Source organism: Cupressus sempervirens, chromosome 2 (genome assembly GCF_028749045.1).
Source record: "Cupressus sempervirens isolate cs-2001-9-10 chromosome 2, ASM2874904v1, whole genome shotgun sequence".
Taxonomy (NCBI): domain Eukaryota; kingdom Viridiplantae; phylum Streptophyta; class Pinopsida; order Cupressales; family Cupressaceae; genus Cupressus; species Cupressus sempervirens.
Genome location: NC_143119.1, coordinates 217966001 through 217982201, shown reverse-complemented (window position 1 = coordinate 217982201; position 16201 = coordinate 217966001).

The window sequence follows — 16201 nt, the reverse complement described above, 5'->3', positions numbered from 1 at the left end:
CCCCCACTAATTGAAAATTTGGGAAGCCTAGTATTGGATGATCACAAGCTTAGGGAAGTAGCTTCAAATAATCAAACAACCATACAACAGGTAGCTCACAAGTGTAAATTTTCTACTAATTTATTATCTTTGAATCAAACTTTTAATCTAGTCTTTAAATGATGAGAATGGTCTTCTAAGAATTATGAATATTGATGAAGTTAATGCCTATTTTGATGTAGATCCAATAATGAATATTTGACCTTTGATTGTGAGTTAGTATCTCTGATATAATTTGCAGGATATAGATGCTTAGAGGAATAGACTTTGTTGTAACTGTGTATCCTCAATCTGCATCGATAACCTCCCCATATATCCTTCATAAAGGGCATGTCCCTCAAAGGGATATAACCCTTCCTAAACTAGCACTAACTAAACTCCCTCTAAGTCAGCGATCTGGGAAGACAAATTTAATAACACCTAACTAACTATGTGTTAGTTTAGTTAAATCATTATACTACTACTTCATGAGAAGTCATCGGCTCCTATAGGAAGAGTTATATATAATATAATGCCAGTTTAGAGATATATTATAATAAGAAGAGGAAGTATGGTCTCTACTATCAAACCTGTAAGTTATCTAGTTAATATTCTTAACACTCTCTTAACCTGATAATCCTATAAAGAGATATTATATCTAGCAACACCAATACAGATGAATAAGCAAGAATTAATATTCTATATTTGCCTATTTCTGCTTAGTATGTGGTATCATGGAACACATGATACAAAGTCATATTACTAAACCTATGATATGGCAAATCACTACTACTAGTGATATTATACAAGATAAATCTAAAGAGTGATCTCTTCATTTATCCAAATTGTGATTTCATAGAAATTGGTATTTCTATATCACAACAAGATTCTAAGTTTTAAGATCTACCAGAATATAGGATAAACCTAGAGAATACTAAGATTCTTCCTTTATCCAATTTGTGAATCATGAACATAGCAATGTCAACATCATAATATGATCTAAAATCCATCTAGATCTTATAGTAAAATCTACTATTTAGTACATTATCTAAGAGATCATCATCTCTCATAATGCCTTTTATACAAGTGTTTATTATTTCAGAGATTGGCACCTCTTTAAATAATGAATACACATGGTGGAGCCCATAACAGTAAATAGCCTTATAAAATAAAATTATTTTATTAATAATTAAAAGAGTAAAAATGGATTACAACTCAACCATACCAAGTCTCCTATTGAAATTTTCTATCTTCACTCTAGATAGAGGTTTGGTGAGTATGTCTATTGTATGATTTGTAGTGCAAATGTATTTTAATTTTACAGAATTCCTATCTACCATATCTCTTACATAATGGTAAGGAATTGAAATATGCTTGGACCTATCATGGAAAATAGGATTACCTGAGAACTTGATGGAACTCTAATTATCCCAATGAATAATTATGGGATTCATAGCTTGCCCAAATAATCCCACAAGTAACTTCCCTAGCCAAACTGCTTCTTAAGAGGCTGTCATTGCTACAATGTATTCAGCTTTTGTAGAACTCCATGCTACTGAAGACTAATTTCCTAAACTGAAACAACATCTTGAAGTACTTTTCCTATCTTTGATACTTCCACCCCAATATGAATCAGTGAATCCATGTAAGTCTAAAGAAACTTTCTCATATTTGAGTCCAAAATTAAGAGTGCCTTGTAAGTATCTCATAATGTGTTTAACTGCAACTAGGTGAATCTCCTTTGGTTCACACATAAACTAACTTAAGGCATTAACTACATAGAAAATATCTAGTCTTTTATTTACTAAGTACATAAGGGACCCAATCATCTACCTATAGAGAATAAAATCTATGGAAGGTGATTCTATTGCTACTATCAAAATTTGTATACTTTCCTTAATTAAGTATGATACTATCAAAATTTTGACATGCTTCTAGTCTTAGGAAGTAATGAAGGAGTCCCAAATATTTTCTTTCAAATTCTCTAGTTATATCTTTCTTGCATTGATCTATGAGATGATCATCAACTATTATTAGTAAATCATTAACATACAGTATCAGAATTACGATATCATCCTTATCTCTTTTATAATATTAATTTGGATAAGCTTCATTCCTAGAGAATCCTAAACTGGTGAGATACTTATAAATTCTTTCATACCAAGCCCTGGGAGCTTGTTTAAGCCTATAGAGAGCTTTCTTGAGCCTGCAAACAAAAGCATTAAGATCATGAGTTTCATATACTTCAGGTTGCTCCAGATATACTTCTTCTAAAATCTTTCAATTTAGAAATGTTTTTTCACATCCATCTCATGTACCTTCTACACCTTTGATGTGACTATTGCTAAGACTACTCTTATGGAGGTATATCTGGCAATAACAGCAAAGGTTTCTTCATAATCAATCCCTTATTTATGAGAAAATCCTTTGGCTACAAATTTGGCTTTATAATTCTCAATACTATCATCAGCAACATGCTTTATTTTAAATATCCATTTGGAAGAAACAAAAAAGTTTCCTTTAGGGCTTGGAACAATTTCCCAAACATCATTTTTCATAATAGATTGGTATTAATCTATCATAGCTTCTTTCCAAGCTATATGTTTATTAGCATTAGAAGGATTGGTTGGCTCTATTTTGAATAAATCACTCATGTTTGTTGTATAACTAGAGAATCCTTTAGGTCTTTTACTTTCTCTGAATTTTTTTCAAGATTTATATTTTTAATTTCATCTTCAATTTCTTCTAAGATCTCCCTCTAGGACTTAGTTTCACTATTTCTTTTAGAACTAGATAAAGGAGAAGGTTCATCAGAACTTATGACTCTTTTGAATACAAGATCTTCTTCAAAGATTACATCTCTAATAAGTTCGATATTTTTCTGTCCAAGTACAAAAATCTTATATGCCTTAGATATTTCACTATACCCTACAAAAATACCTTTCCTCCTAGAGGGTTCTAACTTGGTTCTCTTTTCTTTTGGAACATGGATATATACAGGACACCCAAAAATTCTAAGATGACTTATATTGGGTTTTACTTTAGTAAATACTTCTTCAAGGGTTTTATCTTTAAGATAGAAGTGAGGGCTTCTATTTTGAATATATACAACAGTACAAGAGGCTTCTGCCCAAAGATAACATTCTAGATTTTGGTCAAAAATCATAGCTCTAGCAACTTCTATAATTGTCCTATTCTTTCTTTCTGCTCTCTGGACTATAAGGAATACTGTACTCCCTCTTGATCCCTGATTCTTTACAAAACCTCTTAAACAAATCTGAGATATATTCTCCTCCATTATCAATTCTGAGAGTTTTGATTTTATGCCCTAAAAAATTTTTAGTTAATATTTTGAATTCTTTAAACCTTTGTCGGATTTATTTTCATTCCTTGCATTTAAAAAAATAAATCCATGTTTTCCTAGAGAAGTCATCTATGAACAAGATAAAATAAAAAAATCCTCCAAGAGAAGGAACAGACATGGGTCCACATAAATCTTAATGAATTGATTCTAGTAAATTATTTGTTTTCCTAGTACTATCATGAAAGAGACTTCTGGTGTTCTTACCCAGAGCATGCCCTTTGTAAATACTTGGGTGGTCTTTATTTAGTTTAGGTAATCCAATAACCATCTTCTCCATAGTTGATAAAGTTTTGAAATTTAGATGCCCTAATCTTATGTGCCATATTTCATTTGTATTTGTAGCTTCGTGAACTAGGGCTTGAATAGATGGACTAGGTTTTGTATTTGGTTCATAAAAATATCCTTTTCTTTGACCAATTAACTTTTCTTTCTTGATAGAGGAGTTCTTAACATAAGTTAATACTTTTCCATCCACGAATGCAACATTATGCCCAACATCTTAAAGTGTTGTAATTGAGATTAGGTTTCTTTAATTCTTGGTACGTAGAGTACACCTTTAAGAAAAAGAGTATTTCCTTATTTTAGTTTCAAAGTACACTTTCCAATTCCTTGAACGGAGTGTTCTGAGTTATCACCAATGGTAACTTCACTATTAACCTTCTTTGATAAAGAATCTAGAGCTTCTCTGTATCTTGTTATATGTCTAGAAGATCCACTATCAATTACCCATGCTTTATTTGAAATTTCATTTGATAGAGAAGAATACAAAACATGGTTCTCAAGATCATAAGTATCTTCTTCTCTAATAACATTTGTACAATTTGCTTGTTGTTTTTAATTTTCAAGACAATTAGATCTATAGTGTCCAAATTTTTCACATTTGAAACACTTTATTTTAGATTGATCTTTCTTGTGTTTTACATTCTTTTGATTTCCCTTTTTCTTCTTGAAATGCTTCTTCTTGCCCTTATAGGATTTTGTATTAAGAACATGAAGTTCTTCATCTTCTACTTTTGGTTTCCCTCCTTTCTTTAGTTTTCTAGATTCCTTTTGAAGATAATTTCTCTTGAGTCTATTAAAGTTTGGAAGCTTATCTCTGGCACTTATTCCTTGTGAAAATGTCTCCCATGAATCTAGCAATCCATCTATAACCATAAGCATTAATTTTTTGTCACTAATGATGGTTCCTATGCTTGATAGTTTATCTCTAATGCTGGAAACTCTTAGGAAGTAAGAATTTATCAATTCTCCTTCCTTTATTTGAATGTGATTCAATTGTCTCTTTAGTGCGAGAACCCTAGTTGCATTGTTTAGTTCATATGAATTTCATAATGCTTTCATCATATCAAAGATAGTTTGATGTTTTGTAAGCATAGGTACAATATCATTTTAAACTCCATCTAAGATGATTTGAATAGCTTTTTGATTTCCTATGCTCCAAATAGATTTGTGAGGTTCATCTAGAGGTTTTTTGGACTTTCCATCAACAAATTTATTTACATCATTCTCTTGTAGAATCATCATGATTTTGAATTTCTAGGCATCAAATTATTCCTTCCCATCAAACCTATCCTTAGGTTTGATTATGTATGCCATTGAAGATAGCAAATTGTTGCTAGATATATACAAAGTCCAATTAGTAAATTTTGCAAAGCATAGATTAGACTACCAGAGCTCTGATACCATGTAAGGTTTCTGCTAATTCCTTATCTCTAAATCAGACTTTTAATCTAGTCTTTAAATGCTAAGAATGGTCTTCTAAGAATTTTGAATATTGATGAAGTTAATGCCTATTTTGATGCAGATCCAATAATGAATATTCAACCTTTGATTGTGAGGGAGTATCTCTGATATAATTCATAGGATATAGATGCTTAGGAGCAGACTTGTTGTAACTATGTGTCCTCAATCTGCATCAATAACCTCCCTATATATCCTTTCTAAAGGGTATGTCCCTCAAAAGGAAATAACCCTTCCTAAACTAGCACTAACTAAACTCCCTATAAGTTGGCAATCTGGGAAGACAAATTTAATAACACCTAAATAACTATGTGTTAGTTTAGTTAAGCATTATATGGTTTCTTCATGAGAAGTCTCTAGATCCTTTAGGAGGAATTATATATAATACAATACCAATTTAGAGATATATTATAATAAGAAGAGAAAGTTCGGTCTATACTATTAGACCTGTAGGTTATCTAGTTAATATTCTTAACAACAAGCTGACAAAGAAATTGGCCCTTCTACAAGAATTGATAGACATGAGGAAAAATGTGGCCATTTCTCACAAGATTATGAAGACTGGCAAGGAGTCACGATTTCACTAAAAGAAATCCTTGGAGTTTGTTATAGAAAGCTCTGTGAGATCTCCAAATGAACTCAAGGATGTGCACAGCTTGGTGTAAAAGATCATTAAAAAGTTGTTTTAGTATTTGAAGATCTTGCACATTATTGCCCGACTATAGAATTTGTTTCAATTTCACGAGCCATAGTTAATATTTAAAACTTGCCCGATTTTATATACCTTAAATTGACCATTCCATCTTTGAATTTTGCAAGTCTTTAAGCCTCCATGTCTCCTGCTCATTAGTGGTTCCGCACAGCACTTGAGATCAATGAAATCCAATTTCTGAGCCTCCAGATATAAAAGGTTAATGATTGCCGCCTAAACACGTATTTCTTAACTTTTAACTTCTTAAAAGGTTAATGTTAACCACCAAAAACATGTTTTTCTTAACTTCCAAATAAAAGGTTAATGTTAACCACTAAAAATATGTTTTTCTTAACCTCTCCTATAGGTTAATGATAGCCATTAAAAACACATTTTTATTAACCTTTGTAAGGCAGTTATTAACTTGTTCAAAATTCTTCCATGAGAAGTAATATATATACATGAGAGCTATATATACTTGATATCCACCATGTGTAGTGCGAGATGTTTTAATTTGAATTAACAATGTGCCATGAGGTCCAGGCTACAAATATTGTTAAAGATGCAATAACAGTGTGCCACCCCATTCAATGCATTGTCAACTCACGATTCAGCTTTATTGGAATTAGTCTGAACCTGCGGTTATCGTTTCCTCTGGAGCGGGGGGGTGTCTCAAAGTCTGGTAACTCGGATGACATAAAGCCACTAGTATATATGATGAGAAAACAGTGATATGATGCCAAAGTTTTGAATGCATTCTGCCCTCCTCCCAAGTCGAGCCACACGACCTTCAGCAAATGAGACATTATAATGCGTATTGTTAATATCAATCCCCTTGGTAGTTGATGGGTTTGATCCCGCACGTAGATTAGGAAGTGAGTGATGTTAAAATGGGGTAGATGATAGTACGAGAACTCTGGTGGAGCTTGGGAAACTCGAAATGAATGATAACTTAGGATCGGATTACGGCTTTTGAGATGGTCAGCAACCAGTGTGATATTAAAAATTGAGTTTCACTGCCTTTGCTAATACGTAGGTACTGTACCGGCCGCAAACCCAAGGCATTACGTATTGACCCAGCCTATAATGTTTTCGATTTCCTAAAGTCATTTAGAATGTAATTTTTGGACACCAACCATCTGCAAACATAAATGGATAATTATCTAGCTCGGTATTGGTGAAGACAAATATCGATCCATGGACATGTAATGAAGAATGCAAGCACCTCCTAAGATCGCCCCTGATTTGTTTGACGTAATGCCAAGGTGAATAGGCCTGCGAGCTCTTACCAGCCTCACGCTATGCATCTAAATTGCTGTAGATACATTTAATCAGCGACACATAAATGAGAGGCACGATATTGGCAAAGTCATGATTTTTGCAAGGAATGAATCCAAGCTCTGTTTTAATCATTGGATGACCACAGGTTGCGTGCTTGTGCATTCAATAAAAGGAAGACATTCCCTATTGAGAGGACGTGTTTTCCAAAGATTTGATCAATCACCAAATCTCAGCCTTGAGGGTGCCGATAGAGAAGGTCTCTTAAGAGTTTAGGTGATAAGAACCTTCAATCAAAGGGAATTATGATAGTTCATTGTCAGGTTCATGGTCAAGATATGGAAGATGTTCGAAACCTTTGAGATTTGCTCCTAACTTGTTTGATACAATGCCAAAATTAAAAGGGTGGTGAACATAAACCGAACATACAAGGTGTTGGCAAAATGTTTGACAAAATACCCTTTCCTGACCTCCAGCTTTGGAAGCTCCACTCATTAAGTCACCCAAGTTCGAATCAGCATTCTTATTTTCTTTGTAGCTCGGCATATTTGAGAAAAGGATTGGAAATCAAACCATGAAGTACAAGTATCAGAGACCGGATTATGCTCCTGTTTTAAGAAGTACGCTTCCAGATATTGGTGATACCATTTTAGGAAATGTTTTCCTTCAAGACTTGTGGTCATCTCTTGTGAATGAAGAAAGGACTCCATTAGCTGGAAATTTTTTGGAAAGTGGCTTGGCTCAAGCAGGCGGACATCCCATTTCCGTACAATGCCCAGAATTAGTGTTGGAATGCATGAAGGCTTATCATCCCAGCACTAGAGAAGTTCTTTCACCGAACAATGAAACAAGTGCCCGCCTGGACCCTGCCTCTATTGCTATCATTTTTTGATTGCCTGCTAGGATGCAATATGCCAGCATTAATCTAAGACCTGCCAAGGAATATTTTACTACCAATCAAACCCAATGTTTAAATACTGTGGCAAGATCGTGGTTCTTCCAACCAAGAAGAGGCAAATCTCAATTAGGCAAATCCATTCACAGATCATCACTGAAAGAAGATGTGGCGAACATGGTAACCTTGTTGAGCAGGATTGTTGGTCTTCGGGATTCACACGAGTTCGAAGGTTGGATGTTTCTATTCATTAATATGGTCTGCAAAGGAAAACAATACATTGATTGGGCTGAAATTATCAGTGACTCATTGCACAGACAACTCATGGGGCTTTAGGAAAATGACTACTTTTAGATGACTTCATACCTTTTCTATGCCATTGCAAGTACCAAAAGTTGGCCAGGACTTAACCGTCAAGGCATTTATGATGACACAACCATCATTTATAATCATCTTCCTCAAATTTAGTATGATAATAGCCTACACCATTTCAGAAGAGTGAATGACCCATTCACCATGCTAACTGTAAGGGAAATTCAGGGGAACATTGGGCTCAGGATTTCACCAGAAGCAGCGATGAAAGTGCAAAAATATGGAAGTGTTTTTATACAATTTTTGAAGTTTACTTATATCTGGCTAGCTGCCTATGATGGATGTCTGTTGATGTTACCTAGATTCGTTGATGATAAATTAGTCTTAATTGAAATGTGCAGGCAAATCAACCAAATCAATAAACTTTGTAGGAACAGGAGGACAGATGAAATAACTTTTCCTATCGGCATCAGATATTATAGTTGTGACACTGCATCAGATGCCAGTAACATTGAAAGATCTATTGCCACAATAAATTTGCATCCTTACACGATGCGTTTCCCTTATGATAGTAAGGGCTATGCTGTGAATGAGTTGAAGTTAAATCCCAGTCTCAGTCACTTCCTGGCTCTAGAAGATTTTTGGGAGGATTGTGAAAATGACTTTGAAGTCAGGAAGAGGGATTGGATGCGGCTTACAATACGACAGGTAATAGACTTCAAGTTAGACATTTATGTAACAGGCATAGATGATGATGAGGTTTCTTTGGTTGATCCTTATTATTATGAGAAAATTGAATTGCTAGATCTCCTTACTATTGATTGGTCAATTCCTGAATTGAAAAGCTTGAAAGAGAGGTCTTCCTATGTTCTTAAAAGAACAAGAGACTGGATCAGTAAAGTCAAAACCGAGAAAGCAACTGGTGAATCTCAAAATAAAGAGGGGAGAAATAATATAGGGGAATCGTCTCAGATGGCTATAGAGGCCACTTCTAGTAAGCAGATACAACAACTAGATATAGATGCTCAAGATCAAGATGAAGGTTTGAATCAGCCAGATAAGTTTACAGTCCAAAGGAAAAGGACAAGAATGAAAGGTAGAAGGAATGAAAAAGACCAAAAAAGCCCTCAAATTGTTGAATCACATGTTCCAGTTACAGCCCCTCGTGATGTAGTGATTCCTCACTTGAGTCTTCATCCTTCTGATATGCCCATAATAGACATTACACAGTTAGATGACCCGTTATCTAATTCGGAAGACTTAATGATGGTTGCTGAAAACGTAACAGGTGTCGAACAAGTTTCAAAGGTTACACATTCATGGTTCCAAGATAGTCTTCAGAAGAGGAAGAAAGTTGTTCAAATGGTTCCACCTCCATTTGATATGGTCCCTAGCATTCTTCAGAAGCCTCCTAAGGCAAAAAAGACCAAAGTGATGTCCAGGTTAGCTATTGATAAAACTTCAGGCAATTTGTGTGTGGAATTAGCCAAGCCTATAGTTGAAAAGAATGTTGATGAAGCATCTGAATCGGATTTCATTCTAGAAAACGTTGACCTTGGTCCTTCTAATGGGGAAAGATAGTTTCAAAATTTTGAATTGATTTTCGCTCAGATGTTGCAAAGGGCAAAGAAAGAAAGAAGAGCCAAAGAGCAACTCAAAGAACAACTTCAGATGATGGTAGCTTATGTTAATTCAATCAGCAATCCTTCTAATACCCAATTCATGGCCACCCCGCCGGTTCTAACAGGTCTTGATGGTATTTTAGATCATACTATTGTTCAAAGAATCGACCAACAAAAGTCATATAGTATGATGATCGAGGCTTGGATAAAAAGGATGATAGAAGATGCTTCAAAACTTATAACTGGAGTAAAAGAGATATGTGGGAAAGCCATCACGCAGATATAGGAAATTTCTAAGGAGCTGGAAAATAGCAAGGAACATAAATCCAACTGGCAAAAAGTAGCTGATGAATTAAAAGAAATGGCCAAGTTGGATACGAGCACCCTACTCCTTGAGAAAATTATTGCTGATCCAAGTGACAACCAAATACGTATCTGGAGTAAAAGTGTTGGTTGGAAGATGATAAACATCAAAAAAGGGATCACTAAGTTTGAGAAGTTAATAACTTCTTTGGAGCAACTAAAAACAAAAAGTACAGATGAATTAATCTCTACTATCACAGGTGGGGTGCCAGTAAGTGATCTTCAGCATGTTGATTGTCAATTTCTCCTTGATTCCTTCAGCGTTCAGATTCATTTAGAAATAGAGATCCGTGTATCAGATGCTGAAACTATGATGAAGCTTAGCCTAGTTGCACTCGTGCTGGGAAAGTGTAATATTTCAGCCTATCGACAGGAGTCAGAAGAAATCCAAGATAGATACCTCATAGCCAAACTCAGGATGGAAAACGTGTTCATTCCAAACTATGAATCAATGATGCTCATCCGAGATGCTTATAGGGCTTTCCGAGATAGATCAATTGTGTCCGGATAGATAGGGCTAATAGCTGGAAGAATTAGTAATTGTATATGCAAACATTTCTAGGAACTCTAGCTAAAGCTTTGTTTTTACGAGTTTCCTTGTATAGGTTAATTTTCTTGAGGTTAATTAACGTTCCAAAATTTCGTATTTCGGAGGTGGTTATTAACCTCAGAGAGGTAGTTATTAACCTCTATGTGTATATAAGGACACTTGGCTTTGTAAAAGGACTTTTTTTTAAAATTTGGGTTGGAAAAATAAGGGAACACTATGCTGAAATTTTTATCTAGGGATAAATTTTGGAAACTATGTACACTTTTTATCTCTGAATTGAAAAATCTCTACCGCTTTCTTGGTGCAAGGAAATGAAATGAGATGTTCTTTGGGTTTCTTATTTTAAAATCCAAATTGTTATACACTGTAGTAGACATTCTCATGGTGCTATGTGAGTGTTTACAAAAGATTATGAATGTGCTTAATAATACTAGTTACTCTCAAGCATAACTCTTGAGCACCTCTATTATTGATTGTGTTTATCGAAGAAGGTTGTGAAAGCATGTGGTGCATTCGTCCTGAATGACTTTCTCTTGAAATTTGAATTTTTAGATTTCTTTAATTGAAAAACCCCTTTAAAAATTATATCTTATGAGGGAGCTGCCCCTCCAAATGCAGAGGAAGGTCGGATATCAAGGGCCTATCCAACTGTTGTGAACGGTTTGCCACACACTCCGTTGGGCAATTCTACTGTGACAAATCTGTTTACCAATAGATTTTTGGCGACTCTGCTAGGGAGACTGAACAGAAAGATTGACAGTCGCCTATGATGAAGTACAATGGTGCTTCCACATGAGAACGTTTTTCCTGTTCTCCAACTGAACCTTGGCTTTCAAGACACCTAGGAAGATATCATCTCAGACTTGAACACTCTAGCCTGGAGGTGTAGATGAAGTGTACAAGAATATCATCAAGTTAATCAAGTTCTTGAAGAAGAAGAGGAGTTCGGAGAAATCTTGCGAAGAGCCCCTATTAGTTAGAACGTTGTAGTTATCGAAAGAATAGTGGTCATTCCAAGAAGAAACAGACAGAATCTTGGTCATATTCAAGGGCAAATAAATAATAACAACTAAGCTGGCTGATAAACCATACACTCAGGTTGATAGACAAAAGGGTTTGGTAGATGAAGACTTTGAAGCCCTTCAAAAGTTAGATTTTAAGCCAATTACTCCTAAGAAGAAGAAAAAGGTCAAGTCTGTTAGTAGTTCTTCTTCTCCAACTACGGCTATTGTTTCTCCTATAGCCTTTCAAGCTTTGCTTTTGCCAGGTACTATCATACCTTTAGCTATAAATTTACAGCCCTTGAATATCATTCTTCTGACCATGGCACATCAAGCACCGCAGCCACCAGTCCCATGGGGAGCTACTATCGGCCCTCTAGATTTAGGGAATCAACTAGATGACATGCCCGTTGGTTCTCAAAAAATTCTTCCCAAGTTTTCTGGTGATGGAAAAGTCACTACTGATCAGCATATAAGTGCATTCTTTCCAGCAAGCAGTGTTCTTGTAATCCAATATGAAGATGTTTCTGTTCGTCTTTTCATTGAAACACTCACTAAAGCCGCAGCTGAATGGTTTGGACAGCTACCAGCTAGATCAATTACTTTGTGGGTAACTTTGATTATGGCTTTTGAGAGGAGATTTAAGACTGCTGAAGATGAACATTTGCTCCTTTCCCAGTTGACTTCAATGAAGAAGGAAATTCATGAACCCATGCGAGAATTCATTGCTCGTTTTAATCAGATGGTGAATTGAATTCCTATTAACAAAAGACCCACTGAAGAAAATCAAATGACTTTCTTCATCAGTGCTCAACCTTCTGATGTAAGCTTTTAAATATGAAGGACAAGACCCGTTAATCTAGCGGCTGCACAAACCTTGGCTATCGAGGTGGAAGATGACTTGCTTAGTTCAGGAAAATGGAGTCGTGATCTACAAAAGGGAAAAGGTCAACAAGCTCCTCTCACTACCACTGATCCTTTATATCAAAAATTGGCTAATGATCTGTTGCAACTCAAAAAGCAGTTGCCCTCTAATCCTCCACCTTTGTATCAAGATATTCCAAGGAAGAATTATCTGCCATATCAAAAAAATAGACAAACTAAGTGGCTACCCCAATCGACACCAAGATTAGCCATCGAACATCCCTCATCATCTGGTAAACAAGCTGCTATGTGTGATTTTCACCTAACAATAGATCATGATGGCGCAAACTGTCCTGAGATGGCTAGATTCATGCAAATGCATTTGACTACGGAGAAGATAGAAGAATATGTGGCTCCTGAAGATGTAACAGAACCCATTGTTGGAACCTCTTCCATAAATTTCCTGGAGTATGAATCTGATGATGAGAAAATTGAAGATATTAATAATCATTCTTGCAATGCGGCTACACCAAGTTGGAGACAGAGATTGGAAGAAAAATGGAGTAAACAAGCAAAAGAAAAAGCCTCTGATGAGACTGCTAAGAGGATTCTGTCTCGTAAGCATACTCCAGAGGAGCCTTCTCAAGCAAAGGAGATAGATAAGGGTAAAACACCTCTCACCATGGAAGATCCTTTTGATTTTATTAATCATTGCAAGAAGACCAAAGTACAAATTTCTCAATTGGATTACCTAAAAGCCAACCCTCATCAATTAGAAAGATTGATCCAATGTGTTGGTAAAGAGAAACATTCACCTGAAATCACTATCAACCATGAATCAGGAGTTTCTCTAGGAGTGGAAGATAATTTGGAGGGCCCATGACTGAGAAAGAATCTTTTTTTGCGATGTCTTTGTCAGACAAACCTGAGCCTTTCTATGTTTCTCTTTATATAGCTGGATGCAAGTTAAGTAATTGTATCATTGATTCTGGTGCATCTGATAATGGCATGCCTTCAAAGGTAGCACATGCCTTGGGTCTCTCTCTGAATAAACCTTCTGGAAAAGTGTATTCTATGGAGGCAAAACAAGTCCCGCTAGTTGGCCAGTTGAAAGATGCTCAAGTAGCACTTGCAACACATCCTGAGAAGAAGTTAAAACTGAACATCCTGGTTGCTGATATTCCTGCCAGTTATGGGATGCTTTTGAGTAGAAGTTTCTGCAAAGATCTTGGTGGTGAAATAAAAATGGACATGTCTCATGCCCTTATCCCTATTGGAAATAAGAAGGTTAAGCTTGATCCTGAACCCAAAGCTAAATATACAGTGTTGAAATCAGACGATCCTAGAGCTGAAATATTATATGTTGATACTGGGCATGGAACATACATGATGACGTCCAATGAAGGAGATGTAACTGAGCCTCTCATGCCTGATATAACCAATGAATTATGGTCAATGGAGTTTGACAGAAGTTCTTCTTCTTTTGGTTCAAGTGCTGGGATAGTGTTGATATCACCACAAGGAGAGAAATTTCCCAAAGCTTACAAGTTGGCTTTTGAGACCACAAATAATACCATAGAATATGAAGCTCTCCTACTTGGTCTTGAGTATGCAAGAGAAAAAGGAATCAAACAACTCAAGGTATCAGGAGATGCAGAATTAGTTGTCAACTAGGTACATAGGCAATATCAAACAAAGAATCCATTCTTGAAGACGTATAGGAATAGACTGTGGGATGAGATCAAGCATTTTGATGCTTTTTCCTTATTTGCTATTCCTCGTGAACAAAATTCTAAAGCAGATTGTCTTGCAGTCTCTGCGTCTCTACTTATCCCTCATCCTGAGTTCAACAGAGATGTTTATACAATAGAGATGATTCATAGACCTAGTGTGCCTGATAATGATCGACACTGGCAAGTTTTTGATGATGATGGGCAAATAATTGCATTTCTTGAGGGGAGGCTTACATTTTCAGATCTAAAATTTGAAGGATCGCGTAACCATAATGGAAAACAAGAAGATGATCCGGAGGTTATTCAATTGGAAGGTAATGTTATCCCGAGAGGATTGGTCACCCTAGAGAGTCTTTTTGATAAAGAAGACAAAAGGAAAGAGAAAGTCGAGGATGCTAAACCTTTTAATCGTTCGAGTTATGAGAAAGTAAATATTGGTTCTTAGGAAAATCCAAAGATGGTCCTAATAGGGAAAGATTTGACTTTAGAAGAAAAAGAAGCATTCATGAAATTATTGAGAGCCTACCAAGAAATTTTTGCTTGGGGTTATGAAGATCTAAAGGAATTCATGAATGGGAAATTTAAACATTAGATTCCCTTGAAACCTGATTCAACTCCCTTTCGGAAAAAGCAAAGACAATTCAATCCCAAGGTGGCTGACACTATTTTCAATGAGGTTGATAAGATGCTTAAAGAAAAGATTATCTATCCCATTCACCACTCAACATGGGTAGCTAATATTGTTCCTGTTAGGAAGAAGAATGGTGAGATAAGAATATGTGTTGACTTCTGCAATTTGAATCAGGCATCACTTAAGGATAATTATGGACTCCCTGTCAGGGATCATATTTTGCAGTTGGTATCTGGCTCAGAACTCATGTCAATGCTAGATGGCTTCTCTGGTTATAACCAGATCAGTGTCGCACCTGAAGATCAACATAAAACCGCTTTTACCACTCCATGGGGTACGTTTGCCTACAATCGTATGCCTTTTGGTTTGATAAATGCTGGGGCCACCTTCCAAAGGGCCATGGATCATTCATTCGAGGATTTCAAGAATAAGATCATTGTTATGTATCTTGATGATCTTACAATTTTTTCAAAGCATAGAAGAGATCATGTGCATCATCTAGAAGCAATCTTACATCGATGTCGAACTCAAGGCATCTCACTGAATCCGAAAAAGTCTATATTTGGGGTAACAGAAGGTAAACTACTGGGGCATATTGTCTCCAGGGAGGGTATTCGAATAGATCCTGAATGGGTGAAAGCTATTCAACAGTTGTCACTTCCCATGAGTAAACCAGGAGTCAGATCTTTCTTTGGGCAGATAAACTTTATAAGGAGGTTCATACCAGACTTCTCTGAAATAAAAAAGTCAATTGTGAATATGATGAAAGGGAATACAAATTTTAAGTGGACAAAAGAAGGTAAGGCTTCTTTTGAACAAATCAAGGCTGAGATTGCAAATGCCCCCACCCTTTCTTATCTATATTTCTCTAAGGATTTCCATCTGTATTGTTATGCATCCGAGAACACTTTATCTGCTATACTTACCCAACCTGATGAAGACAATACCGAGGCCCCAATAGCATTCATGAGTATACCTCTTAAGAAACATGAATTGAAATACTCTTTGATCGAGAAGAATGCTTATGCTCTAGTTAGAGCAGTGAAACAATTCAGGTTTTACATTTTGAACTCTCACTCCAAGGTGTTTGTTCCTGATTCAGCAGTGAAGACTATTCTGACACAACAGGAAATTGGCGT